This window comes from Podarcis gaigeae, assembly GCF_964106915.1.
Source record: "Podarcis gaigeae genome assembly, chromosome: W".
In the NCBI taxonomy this organism is placed as follows: domain Eukaryota; kingdom Metazoa; phylum Chordata; class Lepidosauria; order Squamata; family Lacertidae; genus Podarcis; species Podarcis gaigeae.
In genome coordinates, this window is record NC_139695.1 from 20,626,280 (window position 1) to 20,652,620 (window position 26,341).

At 41.2% G+C, this 26,341-nt stretch overlaps 1 long non-coding RNA gene across 1 annotated transcript in view; it reads left to right on the forward strand.

Annotated features, from left to right (window-relative positions):
- Positions 1-17,672, forward strand: part of LOC310836013 — a 795,471-nt gene extending 777,799 nt beyond the window's left edge. The window contains exon 2 of the long non-coding RNA XR_014559832.1: positions 17,537-17,672. This is a non-coding gene — a long non-coding RNA (uncharacterized lncRNA). The remainder of the gene's footprint in view (positions 1-17,536) is intronic.
- Positions 17,673-26,341: the final 8,669 nt, after the last annotated feature.

Below are 26,341 nucleotides of genomic sequence, written 5' to 3' on the forward strand. Positions count from 1 at the left end.
ATGTATAAGCAGTTGCTAGAATGGGACACCAAAGATGAAGAGATAAAAGAAGTAATGGTAAAATGGGCGATAGATTTTGGATATAATGTAGAATATGACAGTTGGAATAAAGGTATGAAATTTACAGCTTGCACGGCACTTAGAGAAAATATGGAAAAAATGATGTACAGATGGTACATCACACCTGTAAAATTGGAGAAAATGTACAAGACTGGAGATAAAACATGTTGGAAATGTAAAACCAAGGAAGGCAATTTCTACCACATGTGGTGGACTTGTGAGGTAATCAAAAAGTTTTGGGAACTTATTTATAATTAATTTAAAAAAATATTTAAATATACTTTTGTTAAAAAACCCGAGGCCTTCCTTTTGGGGATAATTGGAGATGAAATTAAAAAATATCAGATATTATTCCAATATGCAACAGTAGCCGCCAGAATATTGATAGCACAAAATTGGAAGACACCAAATACCCCAACTGTAAAAGATTGGCAAACTAAATTATTTGAATACGTAGAACTGGCAAAAATGACACAAAAAATTAGAAACCAAAAAGGTACAAAGTTTATTAATGATTGGAACAAATTCATAACATATATTGAAGTAGATGTAAAAAATTTAAAAATCACAGTAGGTTTGATATAACTCCTGCAACATGCAGAGGTTAAAAAATGAAACTGCAGAAAGAAAATATTTTGTAATATAGTCCAAAACCAAGTTGAAGGGAAGTCAACTATTGTTGTGTTGTTTAACTATTGTATGTCTTGTTTTTTCTTTTTTTCTTTTTTGCTGTGTTCTTTGTTTCGTCTTTGTTGGTTGTTGTATGGTTAATAGAAACTAATAAAAAGAAATTTTTTAAAAAGAAATCTCTTTCTGACATTTTTAAAGCATTAATCTTTCAGGATGACAGGTATTGATTGAAAAAGAAATAGCATTTTTGGCAACACTTTCATTTTAATCACTGATATTTTTCCTAACATTGAGAGATTCATTCTGCTCCATATTTCTAAATTTCTCAAGCCAAATTTTTTCATAGTTATTTTTAAATAGGTTTATATTTCTTGATGTTAACCAAATCCCTAAATATTTAACCTTTTTATGGACTTCAATCTCAATGTTTTGTTCTAATTCGGTTCTTTCTTCTTCCTTCATGGTTTTAACTAATAATTTAGTTTTATTCCTATTTAGCTTAAATCCTGCCACTTCCCCAAAATTCTGAATTTTTTCTATTACTTTAGGGAGTGAAGTTTTAGGTTCTTCCGCTGTTATCACTAGGTCATCTGCATACGCTTTTAACTTGAATTCACTTTTCCCAGTTTTCACACCTGTAATCTCTTTATTTGTTCTTATGTTTTTGGTAAGTACTTCCAAGACCAGAATAAACAGTAATGGTGATAATGGGCATCCTTGTCTTGTTCCTTTTTGGATCTTACAGTCATCCATTATCACCTGATTTATAATTAGTATGTCTTTTTGTTCTGAATAGATTGCTGCTATTGCTTTTAAAAACTTAGGACTGCTTCTGATTTGTTCTAACAACTTTATCATGAACTTCCAAGAAACATTATCAAAGGCTTTTTCAGCGTCTATAAACATCATTGCCACTTTCTTTTCATTTTTAGCCTCCAAATATTCTATTATATTCAAAATATTCCTTATATTCTCCTTCATTTGTCTTCCTGGTAGGAACCCGGCTTGATCTTGATGTATATATTCATTTAATATTTTTTTATCTGTTAGCTAGAATATTTGCAAATAATTTGTAATCGTTATTTAACAAGGAGATAGGCCTATAGTTTTTAATTTGCAGCAAATCTGCGTCTTGTTTTGGAATTAATGTTATATAGGCCTGTTTCCATGTTTCTGTGATTTCGCCTGTGTTCAATATTTCATTCATGACATCTTTCAATGGGTTCGCTAATTGTTCATTTAATGTCTTATAATATGTTGCCGTAAAGCCATCCGGGCCTGGAGATTTGCCATTTTTAGAGTTTTTTATTGCCTCAAGTATTTCTTGCATTGCTATCTGGGAGTTAAGGATGTTCCTTTGTTCTTCTTTTAAATATGGCATATTGCTATTTCTAATGTACTCTTCTATCTTAAATGTTTTTTTCTTTCACTTGTCTATACAGCTCAGAAAAATATTTAACAAATCCTTCTCGTATTTCCTTCAGTTTGTCTGTAATTCTACCATTTATGTTAATTTTATTTATGGCGTTCCTTTGTTCACTTTTATTCAACTGCCAGGCTAACAACTTCCCCGGTTTATTTGCATGCTCAAAATATTTTTGTTTTACTCTTTTTATTTTATAGCTGATTTCCTCGTTTATAATAATTGAATATTGGGTTTGTAATGTTTTGATTGCCTGTTTTACTGCCTCTTTATTTGCTTTGTTTGACAGCTGTTTCTCCTTTTTCATAATTTCCTCTAATATTTCTTTTTTCTTTTTATCTCTCAATTTCCTTTTAAATTTGTTTTGCTGTATAAAGAGTCCTCTAATTAACAGCCTTGCTTGCATCCCAGACCGTCGGTAACTTTGTTAGCCCTTGACTATTTATTTCAAAATAATCCATCAAGGTCTTTTTTGCTTTTTCAACAAATTTGTGATCATCTAATAAATCATCATTTAATCTCCATCTAAAAGAGATTTGGCTTCCTTTTTGTAATTCCATAGTCAGGGAATTATGGTCTGAAAAGGTTCTGGGATTGATTTCAATTCTTTTGACCCTTGTTTCCAGTTCTTTGGAAATCCATACAGAGTCTGTTCTCGAGCTGTTGTCATGTATATGGCTGTAAAAAGTATACTCTCTATCAAACATGTGTCTCATTCTCCAGATATCTATCAGCTTTAGATTTTGAGTCATGTCAAAAAAAGTTTTTGGCAGTTTACCTTCTTTGGTCTCTTTTTTCCTGGCTGATCTGTCTTTGTCTAAAGCTGGAACTCCATTTAAGTCTCCCATTAAGATAATCTTTTGATCTGCAAATTCAAGTAGTTCTGTTTCTAGTTTTCTGAAAAAAAGTTGCTTTTTTATCATTAGGGGCGTAAATACCAACCAATATCACTTTCTCTCCCTGGATTTTAATTTGTATTATTAAAATTCTGCCTTTTTCGTCCTTCTGAATCAATTTGGGTTCAAGTGCAGGATTAACATAAAAAACAACTCCTCTCTTTTTTGTTTTATCTGATGAGATGAAATCCATACCTAATTTTTTGTTAATTAAGACCCTTTTATGCTTTCTTGCAATATGTGTCTCTTGGAGACAGATTATATCCAATTTCTGTTTTGCTATTACATGTTCAATCTGATGTCGTTTGGCTCCAGAATTTAAACCGTTAACATTCCGACTTCCGGTTTGGATCGCGAGCAGTAAGGGAGCGCGGCGAAGCCGCTGAAGGGCTTCTCCGAACTGCATGGGGGTTTGAGGGGCAACGCAAAGGCACTGCGACCCCAAAATCTCAAGGGGGGCCCCCTTGAGGGAAGCGCAAACCAGCAGCGTTGGAATGGTTCCGGAGTTCCTTCGGGTTTTTTCTCTTTTTGGAAAGACTCGGGAGCGATGGGACTGAGAAACGCGTTTTGGTAAGCTCTGCGGACCCCGTGCGGTAATGCCTCTAGCTCCCACTGAAAAAGGCAACAAATCTCCGTAATTTTAAGAACAGACGCCCTTGGTGCTGAGCGATAAATGTTGGAACTGAAAATTGAAAGATAGAAACTAAGGAGCGATGGATGTTAATAGATTAAGTTAAGGAGCCCGACCTGTATTTCGGATCTAAGATGGCGCTGGAACTAAAATCGTAAGAGTGAAACAAAGAAACTTTTACTCACCCGCTGTAGAAACGGAGAAGTGAAAGTCCCCGTCGGCAGTTAGGCGGGGTAAGGGAAACAAATTAGAAGAAAGTAGCTAAATAGAAAGAAAACTTCAGAGACTTTGTATCGTACTGGGTGAACACGAAAGAGTAAGAGGAGGATTTAAAGGGCATACTGAGAGGACTTAACGGAGGCTTTAATTAGGAGCGGAAAAGCAAGAGGGGGAGAGGGGAGAGCAGAACAGAAGGAACGTATACAGACCGTAATGGCGCTGAAGAAGTAAATGTCTCCCCTCCTCACCAGCTCTGACGGCGGCCCCCCCCCCAAAAAAAATCTTGGAATTTCGATCCCCTCCTTCTGACTTTCTGGACTTTGCCCTCCCTCACCCTTTACTAATAGCGGGAAGGAAATTCTGCAAGACCCGTGTCTACACGGCCCGCCAGTACTTACCTCCTCTTTGTAGCAACCCAGCTGGACCCTATACACCCTGCCGGTTCACAAAGGACTTAATTATATTTTTGGAAATAATCCGCATGACGAAGGCTGTAGCATCTCTTGAACTTGATCTACTTTTGAGCGGAACTTTTTTCGTGGGGGAAATAGAAGCCCCCCCCCCCCATTTTGTCGGACGAACAATAGATAATCCCGAACTCCTAAATCATCCCTCTTTGCATAGTTCCGCGATCGGAAAGTTCCAGTAGGGAGGCGCAAAGTTAAGAAGCTGGAACTTAATTTAGATTCCTTTTCCCCTCTATGGAATATTTTTGTACTACAGAGAGACCTTGAAATTTTTTGAACCTCCTACTCCTCCTACTCCCTTTTCTCATCCCCCCTCCCCCCATTCCTTCGCTTCCCCCCTCCTCCTCTTTCTTAACCCCTACATTTTCGACAGGAACACTATCCAGATAGTTTCCTAAATACCGCCTTCACCCCGCGGAAATGGATTAAGCCAAACAAGTGGCTGAAAACCGATTAAAAGAAGGAGAAATAAACTGTTCTAATTGGAAAACAGAACAAACAGAACAAACATAACAAAACTCGGACATTGAGTATATTTACAATCTTCTACCCTCACCTTTATTATTCCGTCTTTCTCCCCTTTTCCCTAGCTTTTTTTTCTAGCTTATTCTCTCGCCTCTTTTCTCTTTTTCCCTTTTTCTTTTTTCCTCCTTTCTTTCTTTACCACAGTCTCCTCAATATTTTAGAGCAACAACTCCCCAAGTTGGCTGTAGTGTACTACCATATCTCTAAATTGTTAACAAGTCGTGATTCTGCCTGATTTTCAGAATTTAGATGGGTGGCAGATGAGACTAAAAGTATTTAATGAAGACCTGAAGGTGAAACTTCAGACTAGAAAATCCATAAAAAGGGAGTGCAAAAGAGTTGGACAGATTAAGATAACACTTACAAGGTGGGAGACATTTGATAAGGCGGTTTCATTTTGAATCAGGAGGACAGACTAGGTATATTATCTGAAGGGTGGGAACTCCTGACGGTGGAACTTGACAATAGCGTCCTGACCTGAATAAGGGAAGACCAGTGCATCTCCTGCTGAGATAACTAAAATTATTTAAGATTGTGCGCCCTCTAGGGGAGAGACATAAGAAATTAAATTTTGTCTAAAACTAAGGATAAGGGGTGAGGGGAGGTGGAGACCGGGGAGATGGCGGGAAAGGACGGGAAGAAGCCAGTAGGAACACCATCAGAGAGGAAAACCTCACGACAAGAGGAAATCAGAGATTTAGATGTATTATGGATGAAAATAAAGGAAGAATTTAAACAGAACGAAATCCACATGGAGAAAAAACTAGGAGAGATGCAGGAATCCATTGATAAGAAGATAGAGGGTGTGGTAGGGGAACTGTCAAATAAGATAAAAGAACTAACAACTCGAACAAAGTCCTTAGAAGACTCAAACAAAAAAATACAAAGAGAAATGAAAGATCAGAGAAAGGAAGCAGAGAAAATAAAGGAGAATTTTGGAGAACTGAGCAAGAGTCAAGACCAAGTTTTGGACAATTTAGCATTGATGGAAATGAAACAAAAACAGTTAAACTTAAAATTTAGAGGAGTAGGGGAAGAAATTAACGAAGATATTAAAGGAAAAATGACTAAAGAATTGGCAAGGTGGTTAGTTTTGAAGGAAGAAGAAGTTGCACAAACAATAGAAAATGCCTTTAGAATAAAAATAAGACCCAAACAAAACAAATTGAAAAAGGTTCCAGGAGATTGCTTAGTGATTTTCAAATCGATAGAGATGAGAAACATAATTTTAAGAGAAAGTTACCAGAAGAAACTTGTAATTGATGGAAGACCAATTATCATTTTCAAAGAAATACCAACCAGACTTCTTCGCAAGAGAGAGGGATACAAACAGTTAGTAAATACTTTAAAAAAGAATGGCATACAACATAGATGGGAATTCCCAGAAGGGATTTCCTTTTTCTACAAGGAAAAAAGATTTAAGATTACTGAAAGCCAGGAAGTCAGTAAATTCCTGCGTAGATACGAGAAAGACCTTGGGAGGATGGAGGAGAGATACGGAGGGAAAGGTGGAGATAAGGAGGAGAGGGGTGGTACAGGACTGAGGGGGAGGGGGGAGGGTGAGAGAGGAGTGGAGGGAGAAGAGGGGGAGGAGGAGGAAGGGGGAGAAGTAGGGGAGGAAGAAGTGGGAGAGGAAGAAGAAGAAACAGAAAGCAAAACCACCCGAATTTACATTGGTAAAAACCCAAATTGGTAAATTACTGACTTATCAGTAGACAAAAGCAATAATGAATCTTAAAATTTTAACATGGAATGTAAACGGTTTGAACGAAAAAACTAAAAGGAATAAAATTGTAAATGTTTTGAAAAAGAAAAAGCTGGATGTAATCTGTATACAAGAGACTCACGTAGCCAAAAAGCATAAACATGTTTTGTTAAATAAGAATTTAGGAACAGAATTTATAAGCTCCACGGCAGAGGGAAAAAAAGGAGTAGTAACATATGTCAATGAAAAATGGGAACCTAAACTGATCTACAAGGATGAAGAAGGAAGGATACTGGGGGTACAAATCAGCTTCCAGGGGGAAAAGATTAATGTGGTAAATATATACGCCCCAAACTCAAATAAACCAGAATTTTTTAAGAAATTGGAACAAGTCTTATTAGAATTAGAAAGTAATAGGACGATTTTATTGGGAGACTTCAATGCAGTGCCGACACCAGAAATTGATAGACAAACAGAAAAGAAAAAACGAAACCAAGGAAAATTACCAAAATCATTTCAGGACCTGGAAGAAAACATGGATCTAATAGATATGTGGAGACACAAGCACCCAACAGAAAAGCAGTTTACTTTCTTCTCAGATGTACATAAAAGTTGGGGCAGAATAGACCAAATTTGGACCTCGAGGGAACTTACCTTAAGAGCCACAAAATGTGAAATCCAACCGAGAACCCTCTCTGACCATAATTCAATAACATTGGAAATAAAAGGCGTATCGCAGGGGGGTTTTAGATGGAGGTTGAACGAATATTTATTAGATAGTGATGAGGTTATTGAAAAAGCCAAAGCTACATTAAAAGAGTATTTTGATCTGAACCTCAACGCAGGAACAAATATAGAAGTGGTATGGGATGCCAGCAAGGCGGTCCTAAGAGGTTTCTTTATCCACCAAAATAACCACAAGAAGAAAATAAGACAGCAAAGGAAGGAAGAAATTCTCAGACAGCTAAGGGAGTCTGAGAAAAAATTAACAGAAAATCCGAAAGATGAACAAAGCATACAAACAATAAAAATATTACAAACACAATACTCGATGTTAACAAACCAAGAAATTGAATGGAAAATTAAGCTAATGAGGCAAAGATATTTTGAATCAGCAAACAAAATGGGAAAATTATTAGCTTGGCAACTGAGAAAAAGACAAAAACAAAATGTGATAAATAAAATAAAGGTAGAGGAAGAACTGATAGAAGACCCAAAAAGAATACAAAAAATTTTTCTCAAATTTTATGAGGAGTTATATAAGAAAGGAGAAGAAGATCCAATCCAAATAGAAAGATATCTAGAGAATTGCAAAGGGAAGATTGTAACAGAAGAAGAAAGAATTCAATTAAATAGACCTATAAGAATAGAAGAGATTCAGAATGCGATAAAAAAAATGAAATTGGGAAAGGCACCGGGTCCGGATGGCTTATCGGCTAAATACTATAAAGTTTTGGAAAATCAATTGTCACCAGCGCTTTGTGATACCATGAATAATATTTTAGGAGGAGGAAAAATACCTGAGTCCTGGAGGGAGGCATATATAACGTTAATCCCTAAACCAGACATGGAAAACTGAACATCAAGAACTATAGGCCGATATCCTTACTAAATAACGATTATAAAATCTATGCCGATATTATGGCAAACAGATTGAAAAAGTGTCTAATAAATCTAATCCACAAAGACCAGGCGGGTTTCCTCCCAAACAGGTTCTTGAAAGACAATGTGAGACATATTATAAATATAATTGAATATTTGGAGATGAATAACGATGTACCTGCGGCATTGATTTTTATAGATGCGGAAAAGGCGTTCGATAACGTCTCTTGGTTGTTTCTACTAAAATCCATGGAGAAGGCAGGGATAGAGGGCGAATTTATGAAAGGAATAGAGGCAATATACTCAGCCCAATCTGCCAAATTGGTAATAAACAACAACCTTACAAATACATTTAAAATCGAAAAAGGAACAAGGCAGGGATGCCTTCTCTCCCCGCTTTTATTCATCATGGTATTAGAAGTATTGGCGAACAAAATAAGATCGATACCAGAGATCCAAGGGATTAAAATAGGAATAAAGGAATACAAATTAAAAGCCTACGCGGACGACCTGATGTTATGATAAAGAACCTGGGAAATGATGAAAGAGAAAAATTAGAGAGACAATATGGAATCAAGGTGGCAAAAAAAATAAAATATTTAGGAATATGGCTCACACCAAAAAATATAAATTTAATCGAAGACAACTATTCGACAACGTGGAAAGAAATTAAAAAAGACTTGGATGTTTGGAATAGAGCTAATCTCTCGTGGATGGGTAGGATGGAGGCAATAAAAATGAATGTACTTCCAAAAATGTTGTTCCCGTTCCAAAATATTTAAAGATTGGCAGAAAACTCTTTCAAGATTCATATGGCAGGGAAGAAGGCCGAGGATCAGATTTAAATTACTTACAGACCGAAAGGAGAGAGGGGGCTTTGCAGTCCCCAACTTAAAACTGTATTACGAGGCCGCCTGCTTATGTTGGGTTAAAGATTGGATAACTCTAGAGAATACTGACCTACTAGATCTGGAAGGGGCCGATAACAGGTTCGGCTGGCACGCCTACCTGTGGTCAAACAAAGAGAAGGTCCACAAAGGGTTCTCAAGTCACATCATCAGGGGTTCACTGTACGAAGTTTGGGGAAAAAACAAAAAACTGCTGGAATGGAGAACACCTTGGTGGCTGTCCCCAACAGATATCCTAATAATCAAAAAAATAAATATGGAAGAGCAAAGATTGACATATGAAGATTTATTGATAAGATCTGAAGACAGCTGGAAATTAAGACCGTATGAGGAGTTGAAGGGAAAGCTGACAGGCTGGTTACAGTATCATCAAATAAACGCAATATGGACAGAAGACAAAAAAATTGGAATGAATGAAAAGAAATCCAAATTCCAGATTGAAATAATTGAAAGCAAATCTAAGTTATTATCTAAAATGTACAATATATTACTGGAATGGGATACAAAAGACGAAGAAATCAAGGAGGTTATGGTCAAATGGGCGATAGATCTGGGGCACAATATAGAATATGAAAAATGGTCAAAATTGTGGAATAAGGGATAAAATTCACGGCAAGCGTTGCAATTAGAGAAAACCTAGAGAAGATGATATATAGATGGTATATAACACCAGAAAAATTAAGTAGGATGTATAAGACTGGAAATAAGGCCTGCTGGAAATGTAAAACAAAAGAAGGCAATTTTATACATATGTGGTGGGCATGTGAGGATGTGAAAAAATTCTGGAATTTGATATACAATGAGTTAAAAAAAATATTTAGATACACATTCCCTAAAAAACCAGAGGCCTTCCTACTAGGTATTATTGGAGAAGAAATTAGGAAAGAAGACAAAACTTTATTCCAATATTCGACAGCAGAGGCCAGAATGCTAATCGCACAAAACTGGAAAAGTACAAACATACCAACGGTGAGGGATTGGCAAACAAAATTATATGAATTTGTCGAATTGGCAAAAATGACGCAAAGAATTAAAAATCAAAAAAATACAAAGTTAAATGATGATTGGAATAAATTCATGGTCTATATTGAAGGTAATTATAGAAACCTACCAACTATAGCAGGTCTGTTATAAAACTTTCGATGTATAAACTAATAACCAATACCAGCTGTAAAAATGAAATTTTTAAAATTAGAAACCCGAAATCAGCAGGGAAGGAAGTCAGTCGGTGTATGTTAACTGTTATATGTATTAGTCTTTTTTCCTCTTTTTGGTTTTTTCTTTCTATTTTTCTTTGTTTTTTCGTTTAATGAGTAGTTGTATTTTTCTTTTTTCTTTTTTCTTTAAATGCTCTTTTTGTGTGTGTGTGTGTGTGTATGGCAAATGAAACTTAATAAAAAGAATTTTTTTAAAAAAATAAACCGTTAACATTCCAACTCAATAATTTAAGATTGGCCATTTCCAGAGTCAGTTACAATATCTGTTTTCCCTGATGCCGCCTCTTCCAGTGCAAGTTGTTCCAAGGCTTTCTTTTGCTCAGACTGGGGGTCTCCCCTGTCTTGTTTGGGATCTAAGTCTCTCCTATTTTTATCCAGGAATTCTCTCGCCTGAAATTCTGATGTCAGTTTATATCTCCTCTTCATGTATGGAAAGGAGATACCCTCAGTGTGGGAATGTTCTGGGGTGCAGGAGAGGATATATTGACTAATTATATCCTTATCCAACTTGTGCTTGTTAGGGTGTGAAACCTAAGACGCTGGCAAGTTAGCAATGTCATGTGACTTTAAGTAGTCAAGCTCGTTAAGTTGTTAAGTTGCTCAGTATATAAAGAGTGTTTGTTTTCTCTGCCTACGGTACGTGAAGCAAAAATGTCTGAAAGCTCCGGAGGTGTTTCTGTTATCTTTCTGCAATAAACCTGTCTTTGGAAAGACAGGCTTCCCTGTGTCGTTATTTCTTTGCTGCTGAGACTCTGAAGCCTGTACTGCAACAAGAATCTCTGCACTGGACTTAATTAATGCTCTGCAAAGAGAACTGTTGTTGGTTGCGCAGCGGAAGCGTTTACTGTACCAGTACACAGACTCTCTTAGGTTATGGCTCCTTCTACGTTTCTACAGCTGTATTGTGTGCAGAGAAAGTGAAAGCAGCTTTCGGATGAGAGAAGACCGGCTTGGTCGTAAATCCAGCTCTTAAAGGAACTGAGAGGCTGCAGAAAGTTGAGAGAGCTGCGTAAGTGAAGATTTACAGCTTCATTAGCTGCAAAAGGCTAGCTTGACCTCCCGTTGTGTTTTTGTTTTGTTAATAAAAACAGAGGACGGTGGTAGGTTGCTAGTGAAGAGACGGAGGGAAAAAGTTTAAAAGGCTTCAGAGGAGGCTGGAGGCGTCTGAAAAGTGAGTAAAACAAATCCCAAGGGGAAAGAGAAGCAAGGGCACACAGAGGGAGTAGCAGCAGACCCCAAGAATGGCAGTGGAAAATTTCCAGGTTCCCTTTACAAAGTTGAACTCTGCTAATTACGTGCAGTGGTCTAAGAGGGCTCAAGTCTGGTTGGAAGCCAAAGAAGTGTGGGCTGACTATGTCCAGAGGCGAAAGCCGTTTGTGGCTGTTGCAGCAGATGCCACAGCAGAGCAACAGGCTGCTGCACATGCTCAGAACAGGGAACATGATAAAATGGACACTAAAGCTAGATGCATGTTGATGGTATCGATAGACGATTCACAATTACCTCATGTGGAAAATTTAAGGTCTGCATTTGAAATTTGGGAAGCTCTTAGGCGAATTCACCATAGAGCCACGCCCGGAGAGAAGGTGAACATTATACGTGCTTTGTATGAGTTGAACCTGAAGCCAGGGGATAGTGTGGTTGAACACACGTCACAGATGACTGAGTACTTCAACCGACTGTCATCTCTAGGTGTGAATTTTCCTGAAAATATTAAAGTTTATACTCTGCTTAGCAGCCTGCATGCAGGGTTTGAAAACTTAGTACTAACTTTACAAGTTTTGCCAGAGGACCAGCTGAATATGAATTATGTGACTGGTAGATTGTGTGAGCAAGAATATCAACATCATCGAAAATGTATTGATAATTCAAATACCCCAAGGGTTGGATGTTCAGATATTTCCCAGCGTGGGGGAACTAGCAGGCAGAGCTGTAAGGAAGCCTCACAAGTGTCTGCTATGGCCAGCAAGTCATGTTTTCGATGTGGCAGCAGGTTTCATTTGATAGCAAAGTGTCCAGAAAAGCAACAGGAATTTCAACAGTCCAAGGCCAGTTTCCGGAGCTACAGGGGAAGACGACGTGAGAACTCCAAGAATCAGTAGGCAACACTCCTTACTTCATGTTATTTGGGGAAAAACCAAAAATTGATCATCTAAGAGTTTTTGGATGTCGTGCTTATGTGCTGGTGCCTAGGGCACAACGTAGGAAAGGCGATCCTAGATCTAAAGAAATGTTTTTCTGTGGTTATCAAGCAAACACAAAAGGTTGGAGATTTGTGAATGTAGAAGGCAATCAAACGAAAATCACAATCAGCAGAAGTGCGGAATTTTGAGAACAGGATGGTTGGAATAAAATTCATGGAAATCCTGACATACTATTTGATGTGGTGAACAGTAACAATGAAACTCACGCCCCAGGGCAGGTATTAGTTCCAGAACAGGCTGAGGAATTTGAGTCTGAGGATGAGGGTGAGAAATCGTCTAGTTCACCCAAGTCTGTAAAGTCAGTATCTTCTAGCTCTAAAAGTTCACCTGTACAGCAAGAGAGACGTGTAAAGTCAGAATCAGAAAGTTCTTCAACTACTAGTGACAAACAGGTGACGACTAGTGATTCTGGGTCAGAGGGGGAAACTGAAGGAACATCACAGGAACTGTTAAGGCATTCCAAGCGTACCAACAAAGGTAAACCTCCTGAAAGGTACCAAGCTATTAGTGTTTGGGCTGGTTTGGCAAATTGCGAACCTGAAAGTTTTGAGGAGGTTGAGCAATTACCCCAGGAGGCGGCCAGTAGGTGGCATGAGGCCATGCAAAAAGAGTTGAATTCTATGAAAGAACTGGGTGTGTTTTCCATCACCAAACTGCCAGAAGGTACCAAGGCAGTAAGTTGTAGGTGGGTGTACGGGATAAAGACAACAGCGATGGGGAAACCAGAGTACAAAGCAAGGCTTGTAGCTCGAGGTTTTACGCAAAGAAAGGGGTTACATTATTCCGAAGTCTATGCACCCACTTCAAGGAGTGAAACCCTACGGGCACTATTAGCAGTTGCTGCTCAGAAAGGGTTCAAAGTGAAGCAATTTGATGTCTCTACAGCTTATCTTCATTCAGACTTGGCTGAAGAGCTCTATATGGAGCTACCGCCAGGATTGAAAGTTGGTAAATCAAATCAGGTATGGAAACTACATAAATCTATTTATGGACTCAAGCAATCTGCTCATAATTGGAATGAGTGTTTGAATGACGTTTTGGTAGGCATTGGTTTTAGCAGGAGCAAGGCTGACAATTGCTTATATTTCAGAGGTTCAGGAGATGCTCAAGAATCTTTGCTTGTTCATGTAGATGACCTGATTTATACTTCAAAGACACAAGAACAAGTAAAAAAAACTAGCCAAAGAGTTAAATAAACACTTCAAAGTTAAGAATCTTGGTGATGTGAAGGTCTATCTTGGTGTTCAGATAGATAGGACCAAAAATGGCAGTTTTCTACTGAATCAAAAAGGCAAGATATTGCAAATGTTGAAAAAGTTTGGCATGACGGAGTGTGCAGGTGTTAAAACACCAATGGAAATGGGTTTTGTAAAAGACAATGAGTTCAAGGATAGTGCTGAATTCAAACGTGCTGAAATCTTTCAGTCAGCACTGGGAAGCTTACTTCATCTTTCGCAATGGAGTAGACCAGACGTTGCTTACGCTGTTAACTTACTCAGCAGAGAAGCTTCAAAACCTAGTGTAAATGCATGGAAAGGAATTCAAAGAGTGTTAAGATATTTACAATACACCAAAGATTTTTGCCTTGAATTATCTTCTGAAGGACAAGCACAGATTACTTGTTACGCAGATAGTGATTGGGCAAATTTAAAGGATAGAAAATCAGTGTCTGGCTGTGTAATAAAATTTGGTAACTCTCTGATTGGGTGGAGATCCAAGAAACAGAACCTGATTGCTTTGTCGTCAACAGAAGCTGAGTTCTGTGCCTTATCTTTGTTATGTAGAGATCTAGAATTTTACAAATGCTTGGCACAAGAGATGTATGAAAAGGCCATCACTCCAATCACTATATGGGGTGATAATCAACCGTGTCTTAAGTTAGCACAAAATGGGCAGTTTAAAGGTCGTACAAAACATTTGGATATCCGCTTTCAAAATGTTTGTCAAACGGTAAAAGCAGGAATTGTTAAATTAAATTACTGTCCCAGTCATGAAAATCAAGCTGATGGTTTTACAAAACCGCTTGGGTTTCAGCGGCATGAAAACTTTTGTGAAGAAATGGGTCTGAAGTAATTTTGTTTTTGTATTGCCAGCGAGAGGGGTGTTAGGGTGTGAAACCTAAGACGCTGGCAAGTTAGCAATGTCATGTGACTTTAAGTAGTCAAGCTCGTTAAGTTGTTAAGTTGCTCAGTATATAAAGAGTGTTTGTTTTCTCTGCCTGTGGGGCATGAAGCAAAAATGTCTGAAAGCTCCGGAGGTGTTTCTGTTATCTTTCTGCAATAAACCTGTCTTTGGAAAGACAGGCTTCCCTGTGTCGTTATTTCTTTGCTGCTGAGACTCTGAAGCTTGTACTGCAACAAGAATCTCTGCACTGGACTTAATTAATACTCTGCAAAGAGAACTGTTGCTGGTTGCGCAGCAGAAGCGTTTACTGGACCAGTACACAGACTCTCTTAGTGCTAACAAGTTCCCAAAAAATCAGCAGAGTTTATAGACATTCCCCTTTAGGTTTGCAACGGTAACATCTGCACAGGTTCGCTAGAACCTCTATAATAATTACTCTGGTAATTTCCCCTTTGCTCCCTCTTAAAATACAAGACACAACACAGTCATTATAAAAGAATTTACTCACGTTCTGTTCACAATATGATCCCAGAAGGCAGACAACTTTAAAAAGGTTACATCCATTCAGAATCTATCTTATAGGAAGATAGTCCTATCCTCCTCTCTTGGCTGAGAGCCAAGAGGGCATCCTGCTTCTTCAAAAGATGAAGATGAGAGAGAGCAAGAGGCAAGAGAGAGAATGTCTGCCTGCCCTGTGCTTTTATCATTTACCTGCACAGGTGAGGCCACACCCACCTCTGGTCACATGCGGAGGAAGTCCGTCCCCAGGAAGTTTACCTGCTTGATGGACAGACATCCCTCCCCATGTTCTAACATGTACACTCTAGGAATGTTGTCATTGACTGCTTCTGTGTTTACATCCCACACTCAGGAAATTCCCATTTGTATCTGATGTTGGCTCTCCTAAGAGCGGTTGTCAAAAACCGGTATTTTGTTGTTCTTAATCTCAATTTCAGAGGAATTTCTCTAAAAATGTCTACTTTCTGTCCAGCAACCACGAGATCATTTTCAAAGCAATTCTGAAGGATTGCGTCCTTCACTTTTTTTGTCACTAATGTTAACAAAATGTCTCCTGGCTGCTTCCGTTCTCTGCTCTGAAACAATTTAATTCTATAACAGCTTTCAACTGAACCATCCAGCCAATCTGTTCTTTCCCCCATCCACTCTGAAATTATCTGTGTCACATATGTCTCTAGGCCGCTTGCCCACCAGGTTTCTCTTACGCACAGCAACCCGGGTCATGTGGGCGGGGAGGGGGGTTGCAGTGATTTTTAGGAAGTCACTAGTTTGCACCGGGCGTCCTACTGGAAAGATCCAGTTTTCTGAGTGCATGTTCTGGAGTTAGGGCAATAGGGATTCCTTTTGGTGTACCGACCTCCCTACTGCACCAAGGATTCCCTGTCCGAGCTGCTTCAGGTCGTGGCGGATGTTCTCCTGGAGACACCTAGTTTGGTTGTCCTAGGGGATTTTAACATCCATGCCGACACGACCTTACAAGGGGCTGCTCGGGACTTTGCGGAAAGCATGGCCTCCATGGGGCTGTCCCTGAATAAGTTTGGCCCAACTCATAGTCATGGACATGCCTTAGACCTGGTGTTCACCTCTAGTGACGTGGGTGATCTGACACTAAGTAAAAGTGAAACAAAAGAAGTGCCATGGTCAGATCACTTCCTGGTGCAACTGGACTTCTCCACGACCCTTCCCCTCTGCAGGGAGGTGGGATCAATTTGGATGGTCTGCCCCCGCCACTTAATGGATCCAAATGGTTTCCAGAGAGTGGTAGGGGATGCTTTATCCCATGTTGATGGCCTTTCAGCTGATTCCCTGGTGGCCCGCTGGAATGCGGAGTTAACCAGGGACGCAGGTGGCGCTGTGGGTTAAAGCCTCAGTGCCTAGGACTTGCCGATCGAAAGGTCGGCGGTTCGAATCCCTGCGGCAGGGTGCGCTCCCGCTGCTCGGTCCCAGCGCCTGCCAACCTAGCAGTTCGAAAGCACCTCCAGGTGCAAGTAGATAAATAGGGACCGCTTACCAGCGGGAAGGTAAACGGTGTTTCCGTGTGCGGCTCTGGCTCTGGCCAGAGCTGCGATGTCACGCTGGCCACGTGACCCGGAAGTGTCTCCGGACAGCGCTGGCCCCTGGCCTCTTGAGTGAGATGGGCGCACAACCCCAGAGTCTGTCAAGACTGGCCCGTACGGGCAGGGGTACCTTTACCTTTACCTTTTTTATCGACTGTCTGGCTCCGAAGCGCCCTCTCCGATTGCATGGAGCCCGGACAGCCCAGTGGTTTTCTTCGGAGCTGAGGGCGATGAAACAATCGCTGAGACGGCTAGAGCGTCGGTGGCAGAAAACTCACTCCAAATCTGACCGGACACAGGTTAGAGCTCAACGTCGAGCCTACCAAGTGGCAATAGCGACGGCGAAGAAGACTTTCTTCACCGCCTCTATTGCATCTGCAGAAAATAGTAGCAGGAGACTCTTTCAGGTGGTCCGCAATTTAACGGAACCACCTTTACCACCGGGGCCTTGTAAAGACCCCAAGATCTCCTGCAACGATTTTGCTAAGTTTTTTTGCAGATAAAATCACTCATATTCGGAAGGAGCTAGACACCACCATGGGAGCAGGGCTGGGGCGGGAGAGTGATAGAACCCTGTCTGGTCAAGTTGCATGGAATCAATTTCAATCCCTTACCCCCGAGGATGTGGACAGGCTGGTTGGACGCGTGAAACCAACCACCTGTCTCCTTGATCCTTGCCCATCCTGGCTAATAAAAGCAAGCCGGGAAGGGCTGGGCGGTATGCTCTGTGGGGTGGTGAATGTCAGTATATGGAAACATCACCGCTGCAGACAGACAGATTGTTGACATCACATGATGCGCCTATCTGTGGGAAAGAAGAGTTTCCCAGGACGTTCACAGGCTGGATAAGTCTTTGTGAAGAGTGTAACTTGAAACCTTCTGTGTGCGCATGTTCAGGAAGTTTGTCAGACTTGCTGGAAGAACTGAACTGAAAGGACGTGTTTTTCTCTAGTGCTGTAATGTCAGAAATAAACATCATGTAAATAAATTTCCGACTTATTTTCTTTCCCCTGCGGAAGCAGGAGAGAGGGGTTGTGCATTTTACCCACGCTTGGGAAAATGTCGCCTATCAAAATCTCCCTGGTCTGTCCGAGATATCAGCCAGAGGTGGTTACCGGTAAGCAAGCTTCGAGGACAGTGAGAGGGGCCAGCCTCTGTGGAGGGGGCTTGCAAACCAACAGTGAATGCTTCCCTCTGTGAGGGAACATTCCCAGATCCGCTGAAAGAGGCGGTCATTAAACTGCTTCTTAAAAAACCATCTTTAGACACGGCCAGTATGGCCAACTATGCCCAGTCTCAAATCTTCCATTCTTGGGCAAGGTGATTGAGCGCGTGGTTGCTGAACAACTCCAGGCACGCCTGGAGGATGCGGACCATTTGGATCCCTTCCAATCGGGATTCAGGCCTCAACATGGGACTGAAACTGCCTTGGTCACGCTGGTTGATGATCTCCGGCGAGCTAGGGACAAAGGTGAGAGTTGTTTCCTAGTTCTGCTGGATCACTCAGCAGCCTTTGATACAATCGACCATAACATCCTTCTGGACCGTCTAGAGGGGCTGGGAGCTGGGGGCACTGTTATACAGTGGTTTCACTCCTTCCTCCTGGGACGTGTTCAGAAAGTGGTGGTGGGGGTTGAGTTTTCAGACCCCTGGGCCCTCACTTGTGGGGTGCCTCTGGGTTCCGTCCTCTCCCCCATGCTTTTTAACATCTATATGAAGCCGCTGGGAGAGATCATCAGGGGGTTTGGACTGGGTGTCCATCAATATGCAGATGATACCCAGCTCTACCTCTCTTTCAAATCAGAACCAGTGAAGGTCCTGTGTGAGTGTCTGGAGGCGGTTGGAGGATGGATGGCGGCTAATGGATTGAAGTTGAATCATGACAAGACAGAAGTACTGTTTTGGGGGGACAGGGGGCGGGCTGGTGTGGAGGACTCCCTGGTCCTGAATGGGGCAACTGTGCCCCTGAAGGGCCAGGTGCGCAGCCTGGGAGTAATTTTGGACTCACAGCTGTCCATGGAGGCGCAGGTCAATTCTGTATCCAGGGCAGCTGTCTACCAACTCCACCTGGTACGCAGGCTGAGACCCTACCTGCCCGCGGACTGTATTGCCAGAGTGGTGCATGCTCTAGTTATCTCCCGCTTGGACTACTGCAATGCGCTCTACGTGGGGCTACCTTTGAAGGTGACTCAGAAACTACAACTAATCCAGAATGCGGCAGCTAGACTGGTGACTGGGGGCAGCCGCCGAGACCACATAACACCGGTCTTGAAAGACCTACATTGGCTCCCAGTACGTTTCCGAGCACAATTCAAAGTGCTGGTGTTGACCTTTAAAGCCCTAAACGGCCTCGGCCCAGTATACCTGAAGGAGTGTCTCCACCCCCATCGTTTTGCCCGGACGCTGAGGTCGAGCGCCGAGGGCCTTCTGGCAGTTCCCTCATTACGAGAAGCAAAGCTACAGGGAACCAGGCAGAGGGCCTTCTCGGTAGTGGCGCCCGCCCTGTGGAACACCCTCCCATCAGATGTCAAAGCGATAAACATCTACCTGACATTCAGAAGACATCTTAAGGCAGCCCTGTTCAGGGAAGTTTTTAATGTGTGATATTTTAGTATATTTTTGGTTTCTATGGAAGCCGCCCAGAGTGGCTGGGGAAACACAGCCAGATACAAATAATAATAATAATAATAATAATAATAATAATAATAATAATAATAATTTTAGGACTGGCTCACAGTCAGAGTCTGGTAGCCCTCTGATTCTGATCATCCTGTCCCGTTCTCGTAATTGCAGAAGTAAAACCTGATCTTCTAAGTCACTCTTTTTCTCTTGAACCCCTTGTACCAATCCTAACATCCCTTTTTGTTCCTCCCTTACTTCTGTGACCTCCTCTCTTAATTTTTCTAATTTATCTAATTTTGTCTCCAAGTTGCTAACCTTGTCTCCCAATATCCCAAACTGTTCTTTTAAAACTTTATTTGAGTTCTTAATATCTCTATGTACTTGTTCCTTCAATGATAAATTAGATTTTTCCATGTCACTACGGACCTGTTGTGTAAATTCTTGCATTGATTTCATCATCTCTTTCCTGAATTCTAAAAGCTGCAGTGCAAACGGGTCTGTCTGTTCTTTGTCACCTTTTTCCCCATTATCGCCCTGTACACTGGCCTGTCTTGCAGCTGCAGCAGCAACCAAAGCTGCTGTTTTCCGTGTTGTTATTCTGTCTGGCCCCGACATTTCTTATCTGTTGGTTCCCAGTATTATATGAGTTGTTCAAGGTCACACCTGCCAGCTCTGAGTCTGTTCGGCCGTACAGGTATCCCCCCCTCCCAGCTTTCTCCCAGTTCCCCTTTTGTCAGCTATCTCTCTCCCCGTCACACTTTCACATTCACTTTTATCCCCTAGGCAAAGGAAGATATGGAAAAAAAGGGGGGACTTTCAATAAAGCATGTAACATAGAATATATCAATATACAATACAATATTTAACAATAAGGGGGGGGGGGCAGTTAATTAATATTCCAAGAACAAGGGAGGTAAAATTTAAACATATATTAGGTCAGTCCAATTTCCAATTTCCGATATTGTCTTGTTTTTTAAAAATTTGTTTTGTGCATTCCTTTTGTTACAACAAACCAGCAGAGAAGAGATTATTCTTTAAATTATACTTATCTACTTATAGTCTCTCAAATGGTGGTGATTTGTAATATTTCCAGAACTTGTAGGTCCTTTTAGTTGGTTCTTATTTTTAATCCCATGACCGTAGTCTTTTTTCCAAATCGTAAATTCACAGGCAACTAAAGTTCCAATTCGCAAGCAGCTGAGGCTTTGATTAACAAATCTTATTTGGAGAGCTCTCTGATTTCTTTTTGGGGTACTTTCGAATACTTGGGAAGCTGTTCCAGGCTCTTTCCCACTTTTATTTTGGAGGTTGCCCCCCAAATGTGCAAGAGTTCCCTGCAGGCTTCCTGTCTTTACTTCCCCCTTTCTTCTTTAGCTCCTCCATTTTTTTATAAAGTTGCTTAAACCTTCAGCTGTGTAGATTTTAACTTATATCTCACTCGGTAACTGGATACAATTAAAGTTGCAAACCATTAGAATGTAACCATCCTTCCAGTCAAAGTTAGCTGTAGCAATTCTCCATAGCAATAAACAAAGTCTGAGTCCCATTCACAAAAAAGTTCCCTTGCAGAGCCTGTCCGCAAAGATCAGAAACTGACTTCCTCTTTTGTTTCCGTTTCGCCAAATTGAAGTTTTATGGTCTAATTGCACCTTTAAATTGTTTTATTGGCTTTTACCTCTAATTAGGAAGGTCTGTTGCTTCTGTTGTTGGATCGTAGCTTCAGCAGGAGGATGCGTTGTTGCCTGGAGCGTCCTCAAGCCTCTCCCCCTTTCCTCCCGTGTGCTAAACAGCCACCGGGGGGGGGGGCTCGGGGGGGCAAGAATTTTCGCTCTGCAGGAACCCTTGGGTCCCCACACTCCTGTGGGGGTTTTGTGGGGGTGCACTGAGCTCTGGTGCTGCCCTCAAAGCCTCTCTGCCAGCTCTGTGTCACAGACGACACTTAGCACACCAACATTTTCTGTAGGAGTGCAAATATCCAGAGTGTGGGGTCAGGTGGGATTACTATGAGGAATAAAAAAATATGCATCAAGCCATTGTGTCCACGATGAATGCATTGTGTTGACTGGGTTTAATTCATTGACAATAATTTCTGATCAAATCCCACAACCCTCTGCATTTCTGGCCATTTCCTCTACTGTCCATCTCTCTTACTTCACAAGTTACGTACACAGCCCAGTTGCTTCGCCAGGCAGGATCCTGGGCCATAAAGATAGTGGGCAAGCTTCTTTGAAGGCCTTTCTGATATGTTAATCTTAGGGCCAGGAAACAGATCTCACATAAAGGTGATAATGATCGCTGTCCTCCTGGCCATCCTTCTTATCATGTATATTGCTTGTTTATGACCTCCGGGGTTGCTGAATGAACTCCTTTGTAGTTCTGTTAATTAGTTTTGGTAGTTTAACTTGTCCCCACGTGGGGTTTGTTGAAATGCTCAGAAGAAATCTGATTGGTTCTTATGAACACTCTGTAAAAAGTTCTTTTGTGAATAAAACGACCTGGGCCGAGGGCTGGAGGGACAGAGAGAGAGAGATTATTATACACACCCTTCCCAGAGTCTTGCTGGTTCAAGCCTCTGTGTGTATTCTTATTAATCAGAGTTCAATCCTTCCTTTAATTTGTGAATGTCTCAATTTTCCACCGCAGCAGTCCGGAAATAAAGGTTTTATTACAAAACAACAAAGATTGTGGGTGTTTTCTCAATGCAGGCAAAGTTCAAACTGCAACTTTTCCTCCTTTTGTAGTCATGACCAGCTGTACCCAATCTGCCCAGAGCTCACAGAAACAATTCTTAAAGGTACAAACATATTTACTGTTTCTTTGCGGAATGACTCCCAACACCCCCTCTCATTCAAACAGAAACAAAACAGTACTTTAAACATATACCAAACATTTATGCATCATGCACAACAATTCCTAATTTTGTCACTAGTTGTGCATGTTTCTCAAAAGTTGTTGCTTTCGTAAATATATCAGCCACATTTTGCATGCTCTCACAGTATTTCAGCATTATCAGGTTTTGTTTAACATTTTCACTTACATTTTCATACTTAATTTCTAAATGTTTGGATTTATTTTTGTGCCATTAAACTTTAATTAGTTTAATGTAAATGCCCAGTGCGCTTCCATCGTCACAAGTCCCACTACAGCAGAGCATTTCGCGCAGCGGTTTAGAAGGGCAGGAGAGGCAGTATCTTTTCAAAGAGGAATCTTGGAGCAAGCGGTTTTGGAACTCAAAGAAAGGTTTATTTACAAAAAAAAAAAAAAAAAACCCGGCGACAAACCACACATATCAGCAAACACGCCCAAAAGGGGAGAAGGGAGGAGCAAACACACAGGAGACTATTTATACAAACTCATGTTCCTGGAAGCCTAATGACTTCCAGCTGCTCAGTGATTAGAGCGTTTCTGCTACCTTTTAACCCTTTGATAGCAACACCCCCTCTCGCTCGTAACCTTAACTCAAATTTAAACCTGAACAGAAACATTTATGAGATTGCGGACTCAAAGCTTTCGTAAAACCGTCTGCGAGATTTTCTTGGCTTGGACAATACTTTAGTTCAATTAAACCTTGTTTTACACTTTGGCATACATTTTGATAGCGGATATCCAAGTGTTTTGTGTATGCCTTGAATTGACCTGATTTAGCTAGTTTAATACAAGGTTGATTGTCTTCCCACACTCTGATAGGTAGGGAACATTCTCCAAACAATTCTTGTACCAGTTGCTTATAAAATTCCAGTTCTCTACACACATCTGATAATGCATTAAACTCAGATTCAGTTGAACTTAAAGCTATAAGTGACTGCTTTCTTGATCTCCAACCAATTAGTGCATTTCCAAATTTTATCGCCATTCCTGACACTGATTTTCTATCTGGTCCAGCATCTGCCCAACTACTGTCGGCCCAACATTCAAGTTGTGTGCTGCCCTCTGCTGATAGTTTTAAGCGAAACCTTTTGGTAGTTTGGAGATACCTTAAAACTCTTTTTACTCCTTGCCAAGCATGCATTGATGGTTTTTCAGCTTGTCTACACAGCATGTTGACAGCATATGTTATATCGGGCCGAGTCCACTGTGCAATGTGGAGTAGACTGCCTATCGCTGACTGGTAAACCCCGGGATTACAGAACTCTGCCTGTTGCTCGGCTTGAGCATCCTTTATGTAACTTAACTCCATTGGGGTTTTAACACCAGCACAGTTGTCCATTTTAAACCTTTCCAGTAACTGCTGGATCTTAGCTTCTTGGCTGAGCCAATAGTTCCCATTTTCATCTTGCTGAATTTTAACTCCTAGATAAACAGATACATTGCCTAGTGATTTTATCTGAAACTTTTCTCCAAGCTTTGTGGCAAATTGTTGTGCAAGTTTATCATCCTTTCCACTGTATAATAAATCGTCAACAAATATCAAGACTGCTTCTTGTTCACATCCCGAGCCTTTTAGATAAAGACACGCATCTGCTGCGCTCTTTCTGAACCCCATGCTCTCTAGAGCATCGTTTAAGCAGGAATTCCAATTACGGGCGGACTGTTTCAACCCATAAATGGATTTGTGTAGGCGCCAGACCTGGTTTGGCTTGTCTCCTTCAAAACCTGGTGGTGGTGTCATATAGACTTCCTCCTGTAAGTCTGCATTTAAATAAGCCACATTGACATCAAAATGAAACAGCTTATTTCCCTTCTTAGCTGAAGAGGCTAAAAGCATTCTTAGTGACTCCGATCTTGAAGTAGGGGCATAGATTTGAGAATAGTGAACACCTTTGTGCTGCGAAAACCCTTTTGCAACTAGTCGGGCTTTATATTGCAACTCTTCAGTAGTTGTGGGCTTTAAACAATATACCCATCGACAAACTACAGCTTGTTGCCCTTTCGGAAGCTCTGTACTTGTAAACACACGGAGAGACTTCATTGAAGCCATCTCTTTTTCCATTGCTTCCTGCCACTTTACGGCTTCTGAGCTTGGAAGCTGTTGTACGTCCATATAGCTATCTGGCTCACACTGTGCCATATTTACGTATACACTTGTCACCTTAAACCGCTCTGGCGGCTTGCCCTTTGTGGCACGGTTTGACCTGCGCAATTGTTCCTCTTGTGCCCCCTCTGACCGTTGGCTGTCAGAATCTGTCTCAGACTTAATATCTGGATGTGCCTCTAGGGATAAAGACCTCCGTTTAGATATCTCCCTTGGGCTTGGTGTTGCAGGTGACCTGCTTCGCTTTTGCTGTCTGCTAGGCCTACTGACTGGCGATGTTGGAACACTCCTAGATTCTGGCTTTTCTACCTTAGGAGAAGAACCTTGTGCCTGGTCAGAATCTGCATCTGAACCATGTGCACCATCCCCTTCTGGCTCACTACTCTCTGGACTTTCATTCTCAGCATAAATGCCTAAATCATCTCTCAAAATGTCAGGGTTAGCATGTAAGTGAGTCCATCCGGATTGCTCACAAAATTCAGCGCTCCTACTGAGGACCACTCTTGTAGTATCCCCATTTGGGTTCACGAACCTCCAAGATTTGGCGTGTGGTTCGTACCCACAAAAGATGAGTTTCCTAGCCCTTGGACTTCCCTTTTTCCTTAACGCTTTTGGGATAAGTACATAGGCTGGACATCCAAACACCCGAAAGTAATTAATTTTGGGCTTCTTCCCATATAAAGCAAAATAAGGGGTAGTGCCAATTACAGAATTATATACTCGGTTCAGAATATGAGTAGCCGCCTGCCAGGCTTCCGCCCAGTAACTTTGAGGGAGTTTAGCATCAAACAACATAGAGTTTGCCAACTCTTGCAGAACCCTGTTTTTACGTTCGGCCACACCTCCTTCTTGGGGGGAATAAGGTGTAGACAGACGATGCTTAATTCCCTTTTTCTTAAAGAAATTCTGCAACACAGACCCGGTAAATTCTGACCCTCTGTCTGTCTGAAAAGCAAGTACTCTAGTACCGAATTCAAGTTCTACTGCATGAACCCAATTTTTAACTGTTTCTGCAGTATCTGCTTTGGTTTTGAGAGGAAAAAACCATGTAACCTTTGTTTTGTCATCCGAGAGACACAGTGCATACCTCGAACCTCCCATGCTAGCAACAGGCATTGGGCCACATAGGTCCATATGCACAAGCTGGAATACTTTGTCAGATTTCCTATCTGAACTGGGATAGCTGCATCTATGAACCTTCGCCCTTTTGCATGCAGTACAATCCAAATACTTAGCACATTTGTTCATTTTGCACCCTTCTGATAATTCAGGTTGCCTTTTAACATACTGAAAATTAATATGTCCCAGACGGCGGTGCCATAAATGAACACAAGAATTATGGGTAGGCGTGTTCACACAACCAGCATGAACCTGTTCAACTTCATCTGGACTTGTCTCAAAATAATATAACCCATCTCTGCATTCCACCTGCAAAAGAGATACGTTATTCTTTGAAATAGTGCAAACCCCATTTTCAAACACAGTTTTAAACCCATTTCTATCAAGTTCTGACACAGACAAAATACACCCCTTCATTCCCTTTAGCACGTAGGCATCAATTTCTGTTTGCAAACAATTCAAGAACACTGTGCCTACGGTCTCTAAGGAACGTTTAGTTGAATCTGCCATTGTCACAACTTTAGGGATTTGCAAATGCCTGCAATTCTGCAAACGGACACTAGATGGCGCCACCAGGTGGTGAGATGCACCACTGTCAATCAACCAGCGTAGATTGCTGCCTTGGCCACGCCCTTGCATCAACGCCATTGCTGAAGCCATGTGCTGTGTGCTGTGGGAGTAGCCACGACCACCTCCTCTTCTTCGACATCCCCTGGACCTCCTTGTCTGGTAACTAGGGGTAACGGCCTTGGTGCTGTCTTGACCAGGTTCACGTGTGCAATTCCTAATTAAATGGGCAGGGGAACCACAGCGAAAACAGTGTCTAGCTGCAAAAGCATCCACTGTGTTCTCAAACTCAGCATCCCCACTCTTAGGCACAGCATAACTCCCCTTTGAAGACAAACCTCTTTCTCTTTGCCTTTTATCCTGTTCATCTGTAGA